The 21,852-nt window shown below is 47.1% G+C and overlaps 1 long non-coding RNA gene across 7 annotated transcripts in view; it reads right to left on the bottom strand.

Moving 5' to 3' along the window:
• The window catches only part of LOC137638193 (uncharacterized), a 101,075-nt gene that overhangs the window by 28,370 nt on the left and 50,853 nt on the right, over nt 1-21,852 (bottom strand). For 6 of the 7 annotated variants that reach the window (XR_011043867.1, XR_011043866.1, XR_011043861.1 and 3 more), the window contains 2 exons: nt 17,852-18,023; nt 17,425-17,710 (listed from right to left, as the gene is read on the bottom strand). This is a non-coding gene — a long non-coding RNA (uncharacterized lncRNA). Of the gene's footprint in view, nt 1-17,416; nt 17,711-17,851; nt 18,024-21,852 lie in introns of all 7 variants that reach the window. The other variant, XR_011043864.1, reaches the window with a different exon arrangement.

Below are 21,852 nucleotides of genomic sequence, written 5' to 3'. Positions count from 1 at the left end.
GTCCAGAATATCTTTGAAAGGTTCGAAAGGGGGCCTCGAGAGGGCCCTGAGGACCTCGGCAACATCCCACTGGGGAACCCTCGAGGAGCAGGAGTCACAAGACTGCTTAAAACTCCTGATGAGCATGGAGATGTGGCGCAAGGTACCCAGGTTGATGCCCTTGAGTTGGAAAACCTGACCCAGTGCCGCCCGATTCCCTTGATGGCTGGGATGGAGACTCCTAGGTCGTCTCTCAAGTGCACTAGGAAGACGGCGATATTGTGGACCAAAACGTCTAAGGGCCGCAGATTCTGGGAGGCACACTATTTAACAAATGTTGCCCATTTCACCTGGTACACAACGCTAGAGGACTTCCGCAGATACCCCGACATCCTGTCCGCAGTTTTGTCCGAGAAGCCTTCCTTCCTTAACAGGCGCTTGATAACCTCCACGCGTGTAGTCTCAGACCCTGTGGGTTTTCATGCACCCTTCGGAAGTGAGGCCGACTTAACAGGTCTTCTCTTGCCGGTAAGGGCCACGGAGGAAGAGCGGCCAGGTCCTGAAGATCAGCGAACCACTCCCTCTCCGGCCACCAGGGCGCTACCAAAGTCATCTTTGTGGAATTAGACTCTCTTAGCCTGTTGAGAACCTGCCTGATGATCCCGAAGGGGGAAAGGCGTAGACGTCGAGGTTGTCCCATGAAATGCTGGAAGGCGTCCTCGAAGGCTGCTGTCGGGTCTGGCACCGGGGAGCAGAATACGGGGAGCTTTGCGTTGAGTCTTGTGGCGAACATGTCTATCACTGGGGAGCCCCAATGTCGGAGGACTTCCTGTGCCACTTGGGGGTGAAGGGACCATTCTGACCCTACTACTTGGCCTGTCCTGCTCAGTCCGTCTGCCAAGAAGTTCCTTTTTCCGGGGATGAATCTGGCCGTTAGCAGAATGTGGTTCATTTCGGCCCATTCTATAATCTGAGCCGTGAGGTCGCACAACTCCCTTGACCTTAAGCCTCCCTGCTTCTTGATGTATGCCACCACCTTAGCATTGTCGCACGCGAGTGCCACCGAATTCCCCCAGAGGAGACTGGCGAATTTTACCAATGCTCTCTGTACTGCCATGAGCTCCAGAAGAGTGATGTGCCGGGTCTTTTCCTCCACTGACCATTTCCCCTCCGCTGTTTCCTCGCCTTAAAGAGATGAGCTCCCCACCCCACCTTTGATGCGTCCGTGAAGAGCAGCATCTCCGGAGGAGGGGAGCCGAACGGGATTTCCTTCAACGTGTCTCTCCTGTCGGACCATCAGAGGAGTGCGTCCTTGGAGGAAGGGGACACCGGGACTAACATCTGCGGGGACTCCTCCACTGACCAGAGGTCTTTCAGGTTCCATTGGATCGGTCTGAACTTGAGACTGCCCTGTGGAACCAACTTCAAGACCAGGTGACCCACTAACCTCTGCTAATCCTTGGCCCTCACCGGAGTGCCCGCTAGGAACGGTTGAATCACCTGGTCCAGGTTGTCCAGCCTCTCCTGGGAGGAGAAGGCTCTCGTCTGCTGACAGTCTAGGACCATCCCCAGGTACGTCATCCTGATGGTGGGGACTAGCTGTGACTTCGAGATTGATCGTGATCCCGAGGTCCTTGCAGAAAAACAACAGGATTGAGCCTTGATTCCTTAAGTCTGCCTCTGAGGCCGAAAGCAGCAACCAGTCGTCGAGGTACCTGATCAGCCTGATGCCCTGCTTGTGTGCCCAGGCCAATACCAGGGCAAAGACTCTCGTGAACGCTTGAGGTGCTGTCGACAGACCGAAGCAGAGGGTCCTGAACCGAAGGGTCTGAGCGCCCCACCTTACTCTGAGGAACTTCCTGCTGGAGGGGTGAACGGGAATCTGAAAGTAGGCATCCTTGAGATCCAGGGACATCATGAAATCCCCTTTTCTCAAGGCTACCATCACCGACTTCGGCGTGACCATCTTGAATGGGGGGTCTTGATGAACTTGTTCAACGCCGAGAGGTCGATGACTGGCCTCCAACCTCCCGTCGCCTTCTCCACCAGGAAGTGTTTGCTGTATTAGCCCGGTACCTGCTCGTGCATGGGTTGTAGGGCTCCTTTGCTCAGCATAGCCTCCACTTCTGCTTGTAGGGCTGCTTTCTTCTAAGAGTCCTTGGGCGCCAGCTACTCCGCCTGATGTTCGGGAATCAACGGGGGCGGATTGACAAGAAGGGAATCTTGTATCCCTTCCTGAGAACTGTCACCGTCCACGGGTCCGCTCCGTTGTCCCGCCATGTTTGCCAATAATGTTTGAGGCATCCCCCCACCTGAGGCGTGGGAAGGTGTAGGGGGCCTCTCTCCCTATCTCCTTCTAGGGAGACTGTTGGAACGGCCTCTCCTTGACCCTGAGTATTTGGGCCTAAAGACGGCTTGAGGTTGGGCACCACTCCTCCTGGAGGGCCGAGGAGATTGGTACCAGGAAGAGGCGGAATCCTCCTGCCTAGCCGAAGGCGTAGGCGGGTAGGCCCCGTCAGTAGAAGGTCTTCTCACAGGGGGTTGTCTTGGTAACTGCTGTCTGGGCTCTGCCATACCCTTCATTTTGCCGACCCCCTCTACCTTCTCGGCCACTACTTAAAGGGGGAACACAGTTTCACACCAGATGGGAGAGTTCCTCAGGAACTTTGCTACTCGCTCGGGGAGCCTACGAGGTGACCTATTCAGTACAGTGTCCCTTCTCCTCAGGACCCATTTAGCCGTCCGAGTAAGGGACAAAAGTAAGAAATCTCATAGCCTTACCCCCCCCCCCCCCCCCCGAGTGGATTAATTCTTGCAGAAGAGCCTGGTTGTCAGGGATTGACAGGTCGTGCGAAAGCTGGAAGCCTGCCAACGTACAGGCCCACCAGTCCAGCCAAGAGGTAACATTAAACGATGTCCTGTGAGGTGTCTTCCATCATGTCTGCCTCCGCTTGCGAGAAGACCACCGGTGCGTTTAGGCTGCGCTCGTCCGTGTTGCCCTGGTTCAGGGTAGGGACTACTTCCTCTAATGTACGGGGCCCCCTGAGTGTCGACCGTCAGGCACATAGAATTTCTTCTGGGTCTCGAGACCCGGCAGGAGCTCTAAGGAACCCTGTGCCCTCAACGAATTCTTCGGGCCTGACACGAAACGGTCCACATGCTTCATTCCCAGGGCAACATTGGGTGCAACGGTAGGGTCAGAGATGGTTTCTGCTGGACAGGATTGTCAACCATCCTGCCCAGACCTGAGAGCCAAGCTTGTTCCGCTGCTGGTTGAGGCTAGTCTAACCTATAGTGACGTCGGATGAGCGCTAACACCTTACGATAAGACGAGACCTCGTCTGGAGAGCACTCGCCTGAGCCCAAAAGCTCGTCCACGATCTGTACCTCTGCGTCAGAGGTTTCATCAAACACGGAGGGATCCGTGGGCGCGGAGGCATCCCTCCCCTCCTGGTTGGGTGATGGGAGCGGCTGCCTCTGTCACGGGTAGAGCCGCCGGAGTGGGTCTACCCCCTCCCGGGGCCATCCGGATGGCGCTGGTCGTTGGTCACGGCAGAGGTGTATCCCGAAACTTGGCCAGGGCCGCTGCGACGAAAGGTACTGGAGTTGAGCCGCTGGGTCCAACCAGCGGGAGTTCCCGACACACGGGTGGAGCCGCTGACTTACTAGGTCGGGGCAACTGAAAGTGTGCCAACGGCTGCACCCGACGAGCGAGCCGAGCCGAAGAGACACTGTGCAAGGGTACGGAAGCGGCTCCAGCAGCCACCGAGGCAGGCACTGGAGCGGCAACCATCTTGTTAGATTCTCGACGGTGTTGGACTACAGTAATATACCTCTTCCTTGATGAATACTTCTTCCTGTACCTCCTCCTCGAGGACTTCGACCTCTTCTTGGCCGGGCTGACGTGGGAGCTTGGTCTCCTCCTCCTAGAACGCTTCCTCTTCCTCCTGGAGTCCCGTCCACTGGAACTGTCTGACGAATAGGAACTGTAGGAAGATTAGCCGTCCAAAGAATACGAGCTTGCTGAGTCGTCCGTTTCGATTACAGGCCTACTGGGGGTCCTTGGTCTGGAAATTGGGGTCAAGGGCTGCATGAACTCCGGCAGAAGCGTAGCTGATGGCGCCGGGGGTGAGCGGATGGCGGGTCGAGAGGCGAACCACCCTTCAAATTCCTCCTCATGCCTCATGGGGGACCTGAAGGGCGTTCTAGGTGCCGTCCACACAAGGTAGTCGGGATCCGAAAAGCACGTGGGCCGCCTTTCTGTGTTCCAACCATCCCCGGAACCTGCTGAACCTGAAAAACACTGCTCGGGCGTGGGGGTAGGCGCTGATTCGGGCTTCCCCCACACCGGGTCTTCACCCGAGACGGGTCCTGCGGGCACCAGGCCTTCGTCCACTAAACACAATTCCGCCACACTAGCAGACCCCCCACTCGTCTGCGTAGGCCCCTTATCAACAGATTCCCCGACATCAGACTCATGGGGAACGGCAATGAGTCATTTCCCGGAAACGGACTTACCTCGTCCCCTACTCTGGGTAGGGGAAGGTTAAGGAGAACCTCTGACTGGGGTGAGAGGGACGTTAGCGGCGAAGCAAGGCCCGTCGTCTTCAGAAATCTCTTGGATGCCTTCTTTTTCTTTTTAGCAAACAAGGTCCATTGCAGCTCTGGCCAAGACTCTCACTCAGGGCATGTGGAGGTCGGGGAACACATTACCCCGACACGAGGAGCACAAGGTGTGCGGGTCGACCTCTGGCCTCGAGAGCCATGCTCCGCAAGATTTGCCAGCTTGGGGCCGGGGGCAGCGATGCTGGGATTCTATGGTGAAAAGCGAACACGAAAGCGACACAAGAACACAAGGGAAAAGTGAGGAACACATCGGGAACATGTCGTACACAAGGTGATCGGACTGGATAAGTGAGAGAGCGGCAAGATGTAATCTACGCCGCAACCAGACACTTACTGGCGAGCTAACAAGTGCGGCCTCACGCGCTGACCCAGGGTCGCCCCAGGGCGAGTATCCTTCCGCCCCGGAGCGCCCCGACAAGGTAACGGAGAGAGGGGGTACTACGCAAAATTCTTGGCCGGTAATTAAGGAGATCCCAGATCCTCCTAAGAAAGTAGTTAGAGGTAAGTACTCCGTGTTGGAACAAAAAGATTGCACTAGAAACCTCAAGGGTGAAATAGAGATCCTTAACTGGTGGGGAACACTTTCAGAAATTAATGAATAAAGATCCTGTAAAAAATGAAAATGCCATTAATAACATGCCTCTACCACCAGTTGATTAGACACTGGACAGACTCCCAACCTTAGTCTATGTAACATCTGCAATATCTAGTTTAAAAAACAACAACGCTCCAAGTATAGATGGCTTACCAGCTGAAGCTTTTAAGGTGGGAGAACCTCTTCTCCACTTATATGTACATAAATTCCTTGAAAAACTTTGGTTCATTGAAGAGGCACCAGATGACCTAAGAAATGGATTAATGACAATCTATGAAAAAGGAGATTGATCAGGTTGTGGCCCTTACAGGAGTATCGTGCTTCTGTCAGTGACAGGTAAAATCCTAGCCAAAATTCTTAATCGACTAATGCCAATCACTGAAAAAATACTCAGATTCTCAGAGTGGCTTTCAACCAGTCAGGAGGACAACCAACAGGATTTTCAGTCTGGCAATATTTATGCCCCAGTGCTCGGCTTAATGCCTAAATCCTATATTCAATTCAATTCAACTACAAGAAATAAACACGAAACATTATGCCTGGCATTTATTATCATTATTATTACTTGCTAAGCTACAACCCTAGTTGGAAAAGCAGAATGCTATAACCCCAGGGGCTCCAACACAAAAAATAGCCAAGTGAGGAAAGGAAACTAGGAAATAAGAGAAACAAGTAAAATGAAATATTTTAAGAAAAGTAACAATAAAATAAAGATTTCACATTTATACGGAAAGAATAGGCCAGACTTTTCGGTGTATATGTAGACAGACAAAATGAGCCGCAATCACAGAGAGGGATCCAATGTAGTACTGTCTGGCCGGTCAAAGGACCCATTAACACTCTACCTAGTATTGACATAACACTAAGGCCTTTGATAATGTTAAGCAGGAACTTCTTAGGGATGTTCTATGCAAAGCAGGCTGCCAACAGTAATTCATCAGTATTCTAAGGCTACTTCATGATAACATACCTGCTGCTGTGACCGCTAATGAAAAGGTAGCTAACCCTTTCACGGTAAAATCTAGTGTAAAACAGGGATGAACGATCGCTCCCACTTTTTTCCTCTGTATTCATCGCTGCTTTTTATACATCTCATAAAGGATCAGCTCCCTCCATGTATATCAATTACATATCGAATGGATGGAGGAACTGTCAACCTTGGATGGCACGCAGCCAAAACCAAAATCAAAACAGCAACTAATTGAATTTCAATATGCAGACGATAATGCCAAGTGCCCAAACTGGAGCTGATCTTCAAAGAATCCTTAATGCCTTTGCTGATGCTTATGCCAAGCTTGGGCTACATATCAATGCTTGAAAAACCCAAGTGCTTTACCAACTTGCATCAAACAGTGAATTAAGAAATCCTAACATCATCTTGAATAATGACACCCTTAACGAAGATGGTTGGAAAAGATGAGCAACAAAATGAAATCTAGGGCCGACCTCTCCCAATGGCCACCTTGCCGAGATAACCTTATTCCGCACTTTGGTTGTTTGAACAATCACCTTGGAATCTACATGCGAGAAGATATTCCAATCTTCTGGTCTCCAAAGCCACATGACCCTGGACAAGTTTGGGAAAGAAATGATGAGGGTGTTTGGAGCCAGTGTGGTCATGCGAGCCAGTACTTCCCCCTGACCTGATGGATACAGTTGAGAAAACTACAGATACGGAACAGAGTGATGAGGACATTGATGATGGACGGCATAGCCAGGATGGTGTTTATGAAGAACATTGCAGTGATTATGATTATATCAAAATATGAACATAGTTTTGGCAGTCATGAAGCTTCAATATCAATTAGTTGTGGGTCTGTGCATTATATTAACTTTTGTTAATAGGATCTGCATGTAATATATATTCACATCAATTAGTTATTGGAATGACTGGAAGATAAAGTACCAAAGGAATGTTACAGCACCTTATTCCAGGAATCTTTTGAATATGTCAAGTCTTTTTATCATTAAAAAAAATACTTTTATGGCATATGCAAAAGACTGTCCTCTTTTCTTATGAGCCCCAAAAGCAGTTTGTCTTGGATTGTAATTAATTCAACCAATACTTTTCGATTTAAAAATAATGAATCTGCATCTCCTGTCAAATCTACGAGAAGCTGAAAGAAAATATGCAACTTTCTGCCTTCGTTTTAAAAAATATTCTGTGGAAGACTTGAAGCAGCAAATACTGGGGGTTTTCAAAGACAGTAAGACCTCAGGATTTTTTTCAAATTTTTCTTAGGACACAAAAGTTATGGGTAGGGACAATATAAAGGATCTTTCTGGGCTCAACCGATGTCATCCTTATGAAAGCTTCCAATTGGTAGCTCTCTAAGGGATCTTTGGCTACAGTGATATTCCCAGAAAACTGACCCAGAAGTTTCCAGAATTCTAACTCCTGGCACGAATATCCTTGAAATTTCTCTCTAGGATATTGCATAAAATCAGGGAATGTATATCATTATACGATACAGCAATCTTTACCCCGAATAGCGTTTTCGTTTCAAGGGGGAAGAGTGGCGAAAACAAAAGGGGAGCCGTTATCAAGGTTACCCTTTCTCCCGTACTATTACGAGTATCCAAGATGGCGCTTATTCCTATTTTTGTAGCGATTTTGCACGGTGATTTTCCCTGTTGATCTAACGTTTGTGATCGTTAATTTGAGGATTTACTATGCAATCTTCGACTTCTTCTGCCTCTGGAAAGTTGAGTATTTATTCTTTACAGTGTATAATTTTTAGCTCCTGCTTCACAGAAATTAGAGTAATTTTATGTGTTCGGCGCTTGGCCGATCACCGGAGGCACCATGGGCGCTGTTGTTCACGACGCATGTGTTACCTAGTTAGCAGAACGATATTCCCGGTTGTAATAGCATTAATAAATTACGAAAGCTATTTAGGCACAATTATACTAGTAAAGATATATATAATCATGCATATATTTTCCTCTTCCTTATGTCGATCGTATACGTTAGTTTCGGCGATTTAGGCAACTGAAATCTCACCCCGCGCTACGCTACCTAGCCTACGCGCTTTAGTATACTTTCATACACGATCACAGTTTACCCTCGTGTATCGTTTTATCAATTCAACGGGAGATAGATATCTCATAGAATTATTTATATAACTCAATACTGGTCTCCTGCAGAGAATTAAGGGTAATTCCTCCTTCCCTCCGAGTGCCGCCATAGGCGACAACCCTACCTTGGTCTCGCCATAGAGTAGTCAATCTAGCTTGACTAGGCTAGTGTTTTCTGTCTCCCATCCTTGCCGGTGAGTATCCTGGCTTTGGTTTTCGACAGAACCTCGGTATTCAGTCATTCTGCTGGCGGCCGAGTAGTCACTCCCCTGCCAGCTTACAGCTGCTGGCATAGGAGGCTATGCCTCCCTAGGCCGCACTTGAAGTGGTAGTATGCTGCCGCCATCATCTCCCCTGCGGTCTAGAAGATTATTCCTGTTTCGGCAGACCCTAGGCTGAAGAATAGATATTCTTCTGCTACCTAGGATGGCGCCGATACTGAAACAGTTTCTCCCTTGGGTGGTAGTGGCGGCAACCCTGCCCCCTTCTTCCACACTTGATACAGGACCCTTTCCCTGACCCTCTCTGTCCTTTAGCGATGGCCTAGCGATGGCCTAGCCATCGCAACCCTGTGGCCGTTATCCTACAATCTCACTGCTTGCCGGGTAGGTTGTGGTGCCGGCCGGGCTCCTACATAAGCATCTGTATAGCCGCTCAGTCTTTCCCTTATGGACGCAAGGCCCCGGGAAAGGTTGTGCCGGCTCTGACGACTGCCGGTGGGAGACCACTCTACTGTCAAGTGTTCTTCAATCCTCTCTGATTGCCATCCACATCCCCGAAGCCAGCAGTGACCGGCAACTGATTTTGTAGATGGGTGGAAGCTTGAATGATGCATTCTCCCCTTCCATTTGAACCCTTATTCTAGCGTGAAGGCAGTAATGTTAAGTACTTACCCCCTAATCTATTGTTAAACATTTAATAAGGTAGCCCTTCACTCCATGCTTTCTCTCTCTCTGTCAGCTAGTGTATGTTGCCGGCTAGACCAGTTCCGTCAGGTACTAACCCAGCCAGCGACATGCCGGCTGGGCCGGTGCCACCAGGTACTATGTTGCCTGCTGGACTGTGCCGCCAGGTGCTAACCTAGCCGGCTATATGCCGGCTGAACTACAGTGTACGTTTATACAGTAGCCAGTATATTTGAAGTACAGTATAGTATATACTGCAGACAGAAAACTATAGTATATATTATACAGTAGTTATTTTCCCACATGCCATGTGCTTCCTGGCACAGTCTTGTTGAGACTAACCCTATATTGAAAGGAAAGATTTCTTTCAGTATACTGATAGCTAATCAGTTAACAATTCACCCCACAATATTAAAGAACCTAAAGGTCAGTGTTAAGTTTCACTTATCTACCCCTAAGGGTTAGAACCCTTCTCTTGAGTTGCCTGAGTAGGGAAACTCTAAGGCTTTAATTTTGGGAGAGGTCACAGCAATTAGCTGGACAGGAAACACCAGTATGTGTCTTTCCTAGTTCCTTTCTAGCTTGACTATCCTAAGCTAGAATGGTTAAAATATTAATATTAATATTATGCCTAATTTGTTCATCATACGAGATAAACAACCGCATACTCATTTAATTTTCCTCTCCTTACAGGAGGACCAAATGAAGTGAGACATCTTTTGCAACCACAGGAGTAAGGAATTCTGTGGCCACAAAGCGTGCAGGTCTCATGGCCCTTGCACCAAACAGACCGAAACCCTGCGGCAACAGGAAAGAGTACTGGGCTCTCTCCAGTTCGCAGCAGTGATAGATCCAGTGCAAAGAACACAGCTGAAAGATGCGTCAGGAGTCTGGAGAAGATACGCATCAAACGCTCAAAGAGATAAAAAAAAGACCCACACCGACCTTACTATGACCACTTCAAGCCATGGTCGAAGGCCAAGAACCTAAAGAGGACTGTGGCCTTACAACTACCTCCGCCATCGATAACCATCCACACGGATGCCTTGACAGAAGGATGTGGAGGTCACTCCCATCAAAGGAAAGTCCAAGGGACTTTGCCTTCTCTGTTCAAGACCTTTCACATCAACATTTTGGAGGCCATGGCAGTCCTTTTGACATTGAAACAACTCTCCCCTCGCAGATCAGTCCATGTCAGGCTGATCCTGGACAGCAAAGTGATAATACGATGTCTGAACTGACAAGGCTCGAGATCTCCCCATATCAACCAGGTGATATTAGCCATCTTCCATCTCGTGGAAAAGAGATGGCACCTATCAGCAGTTCACCTTCAAGGGTTCCGCAATGTGACGGCGGACGCTCTATCCAGGCTCAAGCCGATAGAGTCAGAATGGTCCCTAGACGCAGACTCATTCTCAATCTTACAACAAGTCCTGGAACTGTAGATCTACCTCTTCGCGACGAGCGACAACAAGAAACTACCTCGATATGTAGCCCCAAAAGAGGACCCTCTAGCGGAGGCGACGGACGCCATGTCCCTCGATTGGAACAGATGGAACAGGATTTACCTGTTCCCTCCGACCAATCTCCTACTGAAGGTCCTCAACAGCCCGAGATCCTTCCGGGGAACGGCAGCTCTAGTGGCTCGCAAGTGGCCCAAGAGCAACTGGTTCCTTCTGGTAATAGAACTGAAGCTGAGGCTGGTCCCTCTACCGAACCCAGCACTATCTGAACGGGTGCAGAAGTCGTCCGTCTTCGCTTCATCACAGAAAATCCAAAACCTTCATCACATGATTTTCTCGCCTTAGCAGTTAAGAAAAGATTTGGGATCTCAAAAGGATGTATAGACTTCTTAGAAGAATACAAGTCAAAGTCAACCCGAAGACAATATGAATCGTCTTTGAAAAAGTGGGTTGCTTTCGTCAAAGCAAAAGGACCGAAAGAAATCTCGGTACACTTTTCTGTCCTTTATCCACCATCATGAACAAGCCTGGCAGCCAACACAATAACTACGTGTAAGTCGGCTCTGACTAGACCTCTTCTATACGCCTTCCAAATGGACCTGTCGAACGAAATCTTTAATAAGATCCCAAAGGTATGTGCTAGACTCAGGCCTGCAGCTCCTCCGAAGCCCATTTCAGGGTCCTTGGGCAAGGTCCTAAATTATGCTTCTACAGTGAACAATGAAGACTGCTCTCTCAAGGATCTAACTCAAAAAGGTATTTTCCTGTTCGCTATAGCCTCGGGGACTAGAGTTAGCGAAATAGTGGCCTACCCATAAACGAGGGCCATATTCAGTTCACAGAAGTGGGAGGGCTGAATCTCTTGCCCGATCTAACCTTTCTCGCCAAAAACGAGCTACCCACTAAGAGAATCTGCCCTCTGAAGGAAGATGTGTGTGTCCAGTAGAATGTCTAAAGGTCTATCTTCGAAGAATTTCAGACTTCAGGGGAGGACAGCTCTTCAAAGGAGAAACTTCAGGATCAAACTTACCCCTAAAACAACTGAGGGCGAAGCTCATCTACTTTATTCGCAGAGCGGATCCTGACAGTACACCCGCAGGTCACGATCCAAGAAAAATTCCTTCATCACTGAACATTTTTCAGTATATGGACTGAGCGTCTTCACTCATACACTGGATGGAAGTCATCCAGAGTGTTCTACAAACATTATGCAAAACAAGTGCATGAGTTGAAGCATTATGTGGTGGTGGCTGGTAGTGTATTAAAACCTGTTGTCTAGTGCTGCGATGAACAGTGAATTGATTGGGACTCAATTACGGTGAAAAGGTGTTGACACCTTTCAGTATAATACTTTGAGTGAGTGTCACCATGGTGACACTAAAGACTGTTAAAAAATCTCGGGTGTAGTATTATACAGAAAAGGGATTTTGACGAAGGAAAAATCTATTTCAGGGCGAGGAACCTGTGTCGCCCAGTGAAATGCTCCTCTAGCACAATTTCTAAGGTATAGTTATTGCTGAATATACCAGAGGAAAAAAAAAGATGCATGGAATGGCAGGAATAAACCTAGCTCGCTCACTCTTTGAGTGTCGGTATAGAAAACTGGGGCGTGATGGAACCACGACCATAGATCCCTCACCAATTAGACCTCTCCTTCATCAACATCCCCGCTCTCTACCCCTACATCTCCCCAACCCCCATCCTCTTTCATCCCAGCACCCGAAGCTTGGACCAACCAGGGTGAGGGAAAAAGGAAAAGGATGGGTTCACTGAGCGACACAGGTCCCTCGCCCAGAAAGATTGAGGGAAAAAGGAAAAGGATGGGTTCACTGAGCGACACAGGTCCCTCGCCCAGAAAGATTTTTCCTTCGTCAAAATCCCTTTTCTGGGCTCGACCTGTGTCGCTCCGTGAAATCATAACAGAAACGGTACAAGCTGGGGAAGAGTTAAACACAAGGGACAAACTAAAAACATATAATGCAAAGAGAGTTAAATACAAAAACATTTACAAATATAAAACATAAGATATACCAAAACAGACAGATAAACTGGGTAGACTCTCAAAATGAAAATGCCATTACAACAAATAAAAATACAAATTCCAAGCAAACAATGTAAACTGAAGTAAGGATGCACATCAAAATTACAAGAACAGTAGGAGGAGTAAGCAAGGCAGGCTAAATACGTTCCTTATAAGGAGACAATATCAAAAAATATAAGGGGGAAAGAAAAAAGGATCTATTTACTATGGTTCGTCTCTATCCGGAGGAATTATACTCCCAGCCGCCACTGTCGCAAATTTAAGGGCCTCCAAGGATTTTAAATAGTGACGCTTAAAGATTGTAGGAGATTTCCATCCAGTGTACCTTTTCAAATCTTCAAAATTCATGTCATGGAAATAATTAACCGAGGTTGCCACAGCTCGGACATCATGGGCATGAGGAACTGAGAGAGGATTGGCTTGTTTAATAAAATAAAACATTTGCTGCCGAATTCCCTTTAGGGAAAGAGTTGCGCCACATTCCCGAATAAACAAACGGCCTGAAGATGTAGAAGTTCTATGCAAATAACCTTTGAGAGTGTAGACAGGACACAGAAGGATCCTGAGGAAGTGGAACAATTTCCCACGGGGTCCATCTAGACTGGGGATCTTCATTTTTAGCTAAGAACTGTCTATCCGGCGACAGTAAGACCTCCCAAGAAGGAAGAAATTCAATGTGACCCAGATGTCTGGATAAGGCTGATAGCTCATAGTCTAGTACCGGAAGCCAAACTCAACAAAAATAAAGTTTTCCTAAGGATCGTTATGTAAGAGCAAGAACCATTATCAGAATCAGAAGCCAGCTTAAGGACATCATTGTGGATCCAAGACACCGCAGCAGGTCGAGTTGCTGGTTTCAATCTAGCACAAGCTTTGGGAATGGATGCAAGTGCGAATCCGAAAGGTCAATATTGAACCCGGATTGCAAAATTCTCTTCAAGGCAGACTTAATCGTGGTAATGGTCCTTGCAGCTAAACCCCCTTCAAACAATGTTCAAAAAAAGGTAACTGCTAGATTGGGAGTCATCGTTCTAACATCCGAATCCCTCAGAAACTTGGCCAACTTCCTAACAGCAGAATCATAGTGCCTTAGAGTAGAATCCTCCTTATCAGACTCCAGTAACAAAGTGTTAATAGGATCGATAGCAGCATCCTCCTGAGCAGCAAATTTCATGATGTCCATAAAGTTAGGTCACCCAGAATCCCCGAAGAAGCTGACACACTGCGAGTTTGTACTGTTTGAGACGGCAGCGGGTTAGGAAGCCGTCGAGGCTGGAGACCCAGCTCCGCTAGGAGAGGAAACCAATTGCTCTTCGGCCAGTTGGGGGCCACGAGGAATACTTGACCGTCGTAAGACCGAAGCCTGTCCAGAACTCGTATCAACACGTTGACCGGAGGAAACAGGTAGATCCTCTGCCAGGTGTTCCGGTCGAGAGACATGGCGTCCGTGGCATAAGCCTGAGGGTCCAGGTTGGGGGCTACTTAACACCGGAGTTTGTGGTTGGTCTTCATGGCGAAGAGATCCACTTGGAGACCTGGAACCTGCTTGCAAATCCAACGGAACGATTGGCAGTCCAGAGACCATTCCGATACTAAGGGAGTCACCCGAGATAGGGCATCGGCCACGACGTTTCTGATGCCTTCTAGGTGAACCGTCGACAGATGCGAATGGTTCTTTGCCGCCAAGGAAAAGATGGCAATCATTACATGATTGATGCGACCGGATTTGGAGCCTCCTCTTGAGGCAATGAACTAACACTGCGCTGTCCAAAACTAACCTGATACGCCGATTCCTCGACGGGGAGAGCTTCAGGGTCAGGAAGACTGCCATGGCTTCCAGGATATTGATATGCATTTGACGTAAGGTCACTGACCACAAGCCCTATACCTCCTTGAACGGGGAGTAACCCCCCCCCCCCACCTGGTGAGGGAGGAGTCTGTATGGACGATCAATGCCGGGGGAGGGTACTGAAGGGGCACCGACTTGGCTAAATTCTTGACTTTCGTCCACGAAACCTTGTCCCGGAGACTGACGTTCGCCCTGGACCACCACACCCGGTTGATGTCCTTCAACCTAGCTTTCAACATAACATCCATGATGTAAGCAAACTGGAGAGAACCCAGAACCCTTTCCTGGTTCCTCCGAGACGTAAATTTGGATCCTAGAAACTGTCTTGTGGCCCTTGCGATCTCCTTCCGTTTCTTCGGGGTAATCTACAACTTGCGAGTGTCTAGATTACATTGGAGTCGCAACCACCGGAAGCACGACACCAGAACCAAGCGAGACTTCTTGAAATTTATTCGGAACCCTAAATGTTCCAGAAACTTTATGACTGACTGTCACCTCTCGACATTCATCGTTGGTATTGGCCCAAATAAGACAATAGTCCAGATAGGCCACCAACTGTACACCCTGGGCCCTCAATTCTTGAACTACCAAGTCCGCATACCCTTGGGGCTATGTTGATACCGAAAGGCATCACCTTGAAAGCAAAAGCTTGATTGCCAAGCTTGATTGCCTAGCTTGAAACCCAGAAACTGACGAAAATGACGCGCTATTGGAACAAAATGGTAGGCGTCGGTAAGATCGACAGAAGTGGTGACGGCCCCAAGGGGAAGCAAGGTTCATACCTACAAGACTGTCAGTATATGGACCTTGTCGCATTGAACGAAGATATTCAAGCGAGACAGGTCTAAGATGACCCTTCGTTTGTAGGAGTCTTTCTTTGGCACACTGAACAAGCGACCTTGAAACTTTAAATGCCTGATCCGTTGAATTGCATTTTTGAGAAGTAGATATCGTGCGAAATCGATGAGTTCCGGCTCTGGAAACTGAAAAAAGCCGACCGACGGAGGGAGTCCCTGAATCCAACTCCACCCCAGCCCGCTGGAAACTATGCTTCGAGCCCAACTGCTGAAGGTCCAATTCTCGCGAAACAAGTATAGCCTTCCCCCTACCTGCGGAGTCTCATTGGATTGCTGAGGGCCTGCCACCTCGGCCTCCATGGGGTCCTCGTCCCCTTCCAGAGAGACTACCACCTCCCCTATAGCAAAAGGGTCCTCCAGACCTACTTCCCCTCGGCTGCCTATTACATCCCTGTATCAGGGCACGAGACTCAACAGAAGGGTTAAAAGCCGGCGAAGTGGAGGAGAAGGAAGTCGAAGGCTGAGGTGGTTGGCTCACCAGCACGAACTGCTGCGGGGGTCGAGTTTTAGTGGGGGATGCATGTCTCACCTGAGAGAGAGGCACAGCCTGAACCACAGGTTGAAGTTGGGAAGCCTGAAAAGGAAGAAAACTTCTAGCCTTTTTCCTACCCCTCAACTGCGGGTTAGCCGAGTCAAACTTCCTCTTAGGCACAAGACCCCACCTCACCTGAAGGGTCGATTGACTCGCGCTGCCTCGCTGAGAACCGCGTTGACCATGTCTTCAGGGAAGACATCTGGCCCCGGGCCAAGGCCTTGATCAATTTGTTCGGCTCCTGCCGGATAGAAGCGTCGGCAAAGACATGCTTACGGCACACACGACCAGAGACACCGAAGTCATAACGATCGCACTGAAGGGTGTGAAGGAGACAGTGAGGATCTTAAAGAAAGCCTTGTCCGCATAAACTAAGGAAGACATCTCCACCATGGTAACGGAATTCAGAGAGCTACTCAATCGGACTCGAGCCTCATACTCAGCCAGAATCAAGGAATCAGGCAACCTTGGAAGAAGTTCGCTAAACTGAGTTTTAGCACAGTCCGGAGCCAACTTCCCCACAGTGAAGGTCGACAGAGCATCAACCCAGGAATCTTGGTCCCCCGTAAGAACCAAGAAAGTTAAATCGGTCTCCCGAACCCGAGGCATAGGCTTTTCTTCCATTACCGCCACCAGGGTAAGATCTGCCACTGGTGGTACACAGTAGGAGAGAGTTCCTCAACAACGAACATAGTACACGTGCCCTTGTGAGGAGTCAACTTCGTATTGACACACCCATTCAGTAAGGGTCCAGAGCCAGGAGGACTGAGCCTGCTCCTTAGGAAAGATAACAGTCACCCTTGGTACCTTATCCACCCTGACAAGGGCCTCATCCGTCAACCGGGAATGGGAACTGCAAATCCGGTGGATAAAACTCAAAACTCCTCCACCAGCCGGGTGCCACAACCTTCAATGGTTAACATGCCTTCCGAGAAAGGGGCATGCAGAGCCAACCTCCATGGGTTGCTTTTCACAAAGCTGGGAGTTTTGAAGCATCCGGAACCACAAACTGCTGTTGTTGTGGGAGGCCGGATCTCAAAAGAGACTCCAACATGGACTCTTGGTTTTGCAGCGTGTCCAAAAGAGTTCATGGATTGGATTTGGTAAGCATGAGGACCAATTTGGGACTGCACAATGCTGCCCAATCTCTCCATCAACTGACTAGAAAAGGCTACCGGATCGAAAGGCAATTCCGGAGACTTGGCTTTAGAAACCTTCGCCCTCGAACCAGAAGCGGTGAGAGAAGTCTTTTCCAAGACTGGTCGTCGTCGACCATCCAAAGAAGTTTTGCTGGATATAGACTTAAGGATTTTGGGAGGCTTATGAACTTTAGGTAAAGACTTTTTCACACGATTAAGTTTGGGAATTACTGAGCATGATTTGTCTTTGGATGTACTAGGGAAACCTTAAAAAAGAAGTATCAGTAGAAGAAAGAGAAAGAGGTGGACTAAGGAAAGGAACCTTAGACCGAACATCACTTGCCTCACCTACCATCCTACCTGTACTAGTCGTATTTATAGGTTCAAATTCCAAATTAATGGCCGCAACGTCATCAAGAACATCGCCTACAAAATCATCGGGGAATGCTTGGGTCTCTTCCCGAATCCGGGCAATGATCGGAGCTGCCACATCAGGGGCCACCGCCGCCGACATCTTGGCATTTTGGTAAAAGAGGGAACACATCTCCGACAAGACACAAGGCTGTTTGGCCTTAACATTACGACCAATTCCTCCAACCCAGGTCTTAAGGGTTGCGAGGGAAGAGCTCTTGACGGCGGAGGAGGCCTGAAAGAGAAAGACCCAGATAAAACAAGGAAAGGTGATGCAGGGAAAAATAAAATCAAAACAAAGCAGTATGTACCAAAGTATTACAGTATAAATGTAATCAAAAGCAAAACTAGTCTAAATCAGACAGAAGATACATACCGAATCACCAATTAAATCAAGAGACCAGGGAATAGCAAATCTCACACCCTTCTGGATGCCAGACTAAGAGATCGCCCACCGGGACAGCACACCCGGTGTGCGAACGGCAGACTTCATGTCCGCAAGGCTGCTGCAAGACCGCAGTACAAGCAGTCTCCTGACAACATAACACCTGTAAAATAAATGGGTATATGAGAATAAAATTAACTTGAGCCAGGGATTCACTGGCGAAAAACCTAAGACTATAATCCGCTAGCGGCGGAAAAACGGCATATGTAAGAGTTAACTAAATTACCCAAAAGTAAAAAACTCAGCTGTCAAGTCTGTTAACCAAGTACAATATCCGGAGCCCAGAACAATGAGTCGAACGAATAAACCGCCTTGATAAACAAATATAAATTCTCAGAATACGGGATACCCACCGGAGTGGGAAACGTAAACAAGAAATAGCAGACTAAAAATCAAATCTCAAAAGTCGTAGGCTCCGGATAAACAGGTGAATATGATATAAAATAAAATCTCCCAAAAATAACACTGGAATACATGCGTATCGACGACATTAAGTCAAGAGGCCCAAGGGTAAAAATTTAGCCCATCTTGAATTGTTATCTGGCCTGTATCTCTATAACTAACCCTATTAGTTTCAAGTTTGCAAGGAAGAAACTGTACATATGGGTTTTTTTTTAAACTACAGGTACCATGAATCATCAAAAGAGTATATCATTAGCTGTAAATATATAGTATATGAAAATATTGGAAAAGCCTTTTAAATGAGTTTGTGAAATTGCATTTTGACATCTTGTACAAGATGCCAAAATGCAATTTCACAAAGAAAAGAGGACAGTCTTCTGCATATGCCAAACAAGAAATTCCTTCTCTCTTGTTTTGATTTCAATTATACAAATGTTTTTAAAATCTTATTTCATCTAAAATAGTTTAGATAGGCTGACTATTCAAATTATCTGTTTTCTATTCAGAATTTATCACTGATAACTTACACCAAAACAAATTAATTCATAATTGCTATTAAAATCTTTAATCTTTACATTTAAATAAAAATTCTCCAGAGAGTGAGTGAGTAAAAAAGAAAACAGCAGCAAGTAAATTTCCAACTCACTCTGGATTATGTATAGAAATTTTAAGCAGCTTGAACTACTAAAAAATGGATTTTGACGAAGGAAAAATCTCTTTCTGGGCGAGGAACCTGTGTCGCCCAGTGAGATGCTCCTTATAGCACCATTTCTAAGGTATAAATACTGCTAAATATACCAGAGAAAAAGTTACATGGAATGCCAGGAATAAACCCAGTTCGCTCACTCTAATTGAGTGTCGGTATAGTAACTGGGGCGTGTTAGAACCACGACCAGAGGTCCCTCACCAGTTAAGTCCTCTCCTTCCTCAATATCCCCCGATACTACGAGGTGCCGTTCTACATCAGACTACCCTCCCCCACTCCCATGGTTCTTCTCTCATTCCTACTATCACCCCAAGCTTGGACTAGCCTAGGGCGAGGGAAAAAAGGGGGGTGGGTTCACTGGGCGATACAGGTTCCTCGCTCAGAAATAGATTTTTCCTTCGTCAAAATCCCATTCCTGGGCTCGACCTGCGTCGCTCCGTGAAATAATAACAGAATTGGTCCTAACACTTGGGAACACACAAAGGTAAGTTACAGAAATAAAATAGAATATTGAATTAAGTGTGTTTAATAACGAACCTTAAACTACCAATCTCTTAAACTACAATACTCAAGAGATCCAAAATTAAGATAAAAATTTTGGGAAAACTCCCAACAAACAAACATCATGAGATGTTTAATTATTACAACAAAAGACATCATTAAATTATATACATCATAACCATGGGGTAGAGTGCAAACCAAATTAATGTCAAAGGTACAGTAGGGAGAATAGGCAAGGCAGGTGATGGCCCACTCTTTATATAAAGGGAAAAAAAAAAAAAAAGATAGGTCCTAGTTATTATGGTTCTGCTATATCCGGAGGAACTACATTCCCTGCTGCCACTGTTGCAAATTTAAGGGCTTCCAAATATTTCAAATAGTGGCGTTTTAAGACTGTTGGTGATTTCCAGCCTGTGTATCTTTAATTCTTCAAAATTCATGTGATTGAAATAATTGATGTTGCCACTGCTCAGATATCATGGGCATGTGGGACTTTAGCAGGATTGGCTTGCTTAATGAAATAAGGAATCTGTTGCCTAATTCCTTTTGGGGAAATATTTCCGCTATGTTCTCGAATAAACAAAGAGCCTGAAGACGTATTAGTAGTTCTATTCAAATAAGCCTTCCGAGTGTTAACAGGGCACACAGAGATCTTGAGAAAGTGGGACAATCTTCCACAGGGTCCATCTATTCTGGGGATCCTCATTCTTTGCTAAGAATTGTCGATCTGGAGAGAGTAAGACCTCACAAGAAGAAAGTCAGTCAATGTGACCTGGCTCTCTAGATAATACCGAGAGATAATTTCTGGCTCCTGAAGCTAAACTTACCAAGAATAAAGTTTTTCTAAGAAGCGTTATATAAGAGCACAAGTCATTATCAGTATAAGAAGCCAATTTAAGGACATCATTTAGAAACCAAGAAACCACGTGTGGATGAGTTGCTGGTTTTAGCCTGGCACAAGCTTTGGGGATAGATGAAAAATACGAATCCATAAGGTCAATATTAAACCAGAACCGAAATATTTTCTTCAAAGCGTACTTAATCGTGGTAATAGTACTAGCGGCTAGTCCCCCCTTCAAACAAAGTTCTGAAAAAGGGAACTGCCAGATTGGCAGTCATCGTCTATCCAATCTTTCAAAAACTTTGCTAAATTCTTAACAGCAGAATCATATTGCCGAAGGGTGGAATCCCTCTTGTCCGACTCCAGGAACAATGTGTTAAGAGGATCGATATCAGCATTCTTCTGTGCCGCAAATTTCATGAAGTCCATAAAGTTAGGGCACTCAGAATTCTTGAGGAAGCCGACACATTGCGAGTATGTACCGTTTGCGTTAACTTCGGGTTGGAGAGCCGCCAAGGACGGAGTCCCAGTTCCGCCAATCGATGGAACCAGTTTCTTTTTGGCCAATTGGGAGCCAGTAGAGCAATCTGTCCTTTGAAAGTCCTGAGCCTGTCCAGAACTTTCATCAGGAGGAGGAAACGGGTAAATCCCCCGCCAGGTGTTCCAATCGATGGACATGGCGTCCGTGGCATAGGCCAGAGGGTCCAGGTTGGGGCTACATAACATTGCAGTTTGTGGTTGGATTCCGTGGCGAATAGATCCACTTGAAGATCTGGAACTTGCTGGCAAATCCAACAGAATGACTTTGTCCAGGGACCATTCCGACTCCAGCGGGGTCGCCCGTGAAAGTGCATCGGCGACTACGTTCCTTACGCCCGCCAAGTGAACTGCTGACAAATGCCAATGGTTCCTTGTTGCCAATGAAAAGATTGCAATCATCACCTGATTTATGTGACCTGATTTGGAACCTCCCTGTCTAGAATTAATCTGATATGTTCATTCTTTGACGGGGAGAGCCGTTTTAGAGACAAGAATACCGCCATGGCCTCTAGAATATTGATGTGCAGCTGACGAAAAGTCACCGACCACAAACCTTGGACCTTTTCGAATGGGGAGTAACCCCCCCAACCACTTAGGGAGGCATCCGTATGGACTACTAATGCCGGCGGAGGGAAATGAAGAGGTACCGACTTTGCCAAGTTTCTGACTTTCGTCCATGGGTGAAGTCTTTTCCTTAGGATAGATGGAATCCTAGAAACCTTGTCTCGACTTTGGTTGTTTGCCCTGGACGGCCAAACTCTATTGATGTCCTACAATTTGGCTTTCAGTAGAACGTCTGTTACGGAAGCAAACTGGAATGAGCCTAAGATCCTTTCTTGGTTTCTCCGAGATGTTTATTTGTCCTTGAGAAATCTTTTCGGGTTCTTTGCTATCTCGTTCCTCTTTTTTTGAGGAATCAACAGTTTGTGGGTGGTCAGGTTC

The sequence above is a fragment of the Palaemon carinicauda genome, chromosome 3 (genome assembly GCF_036898095.1).
Source record: "Palaemon carinicauda isolate YSFRI2023 chromosome 3, ASM3689809v2, whole genome shotgun sequence".
NCBI lineage: Eukaryota > Metazoa > Arthropoda > Malacostraca > Decapoda > Palaemonidae > Palaemon > Palaemon carinicauda.
This window is presented reverse-complemented; position numbering and strand designations above follow the sequence as displayed.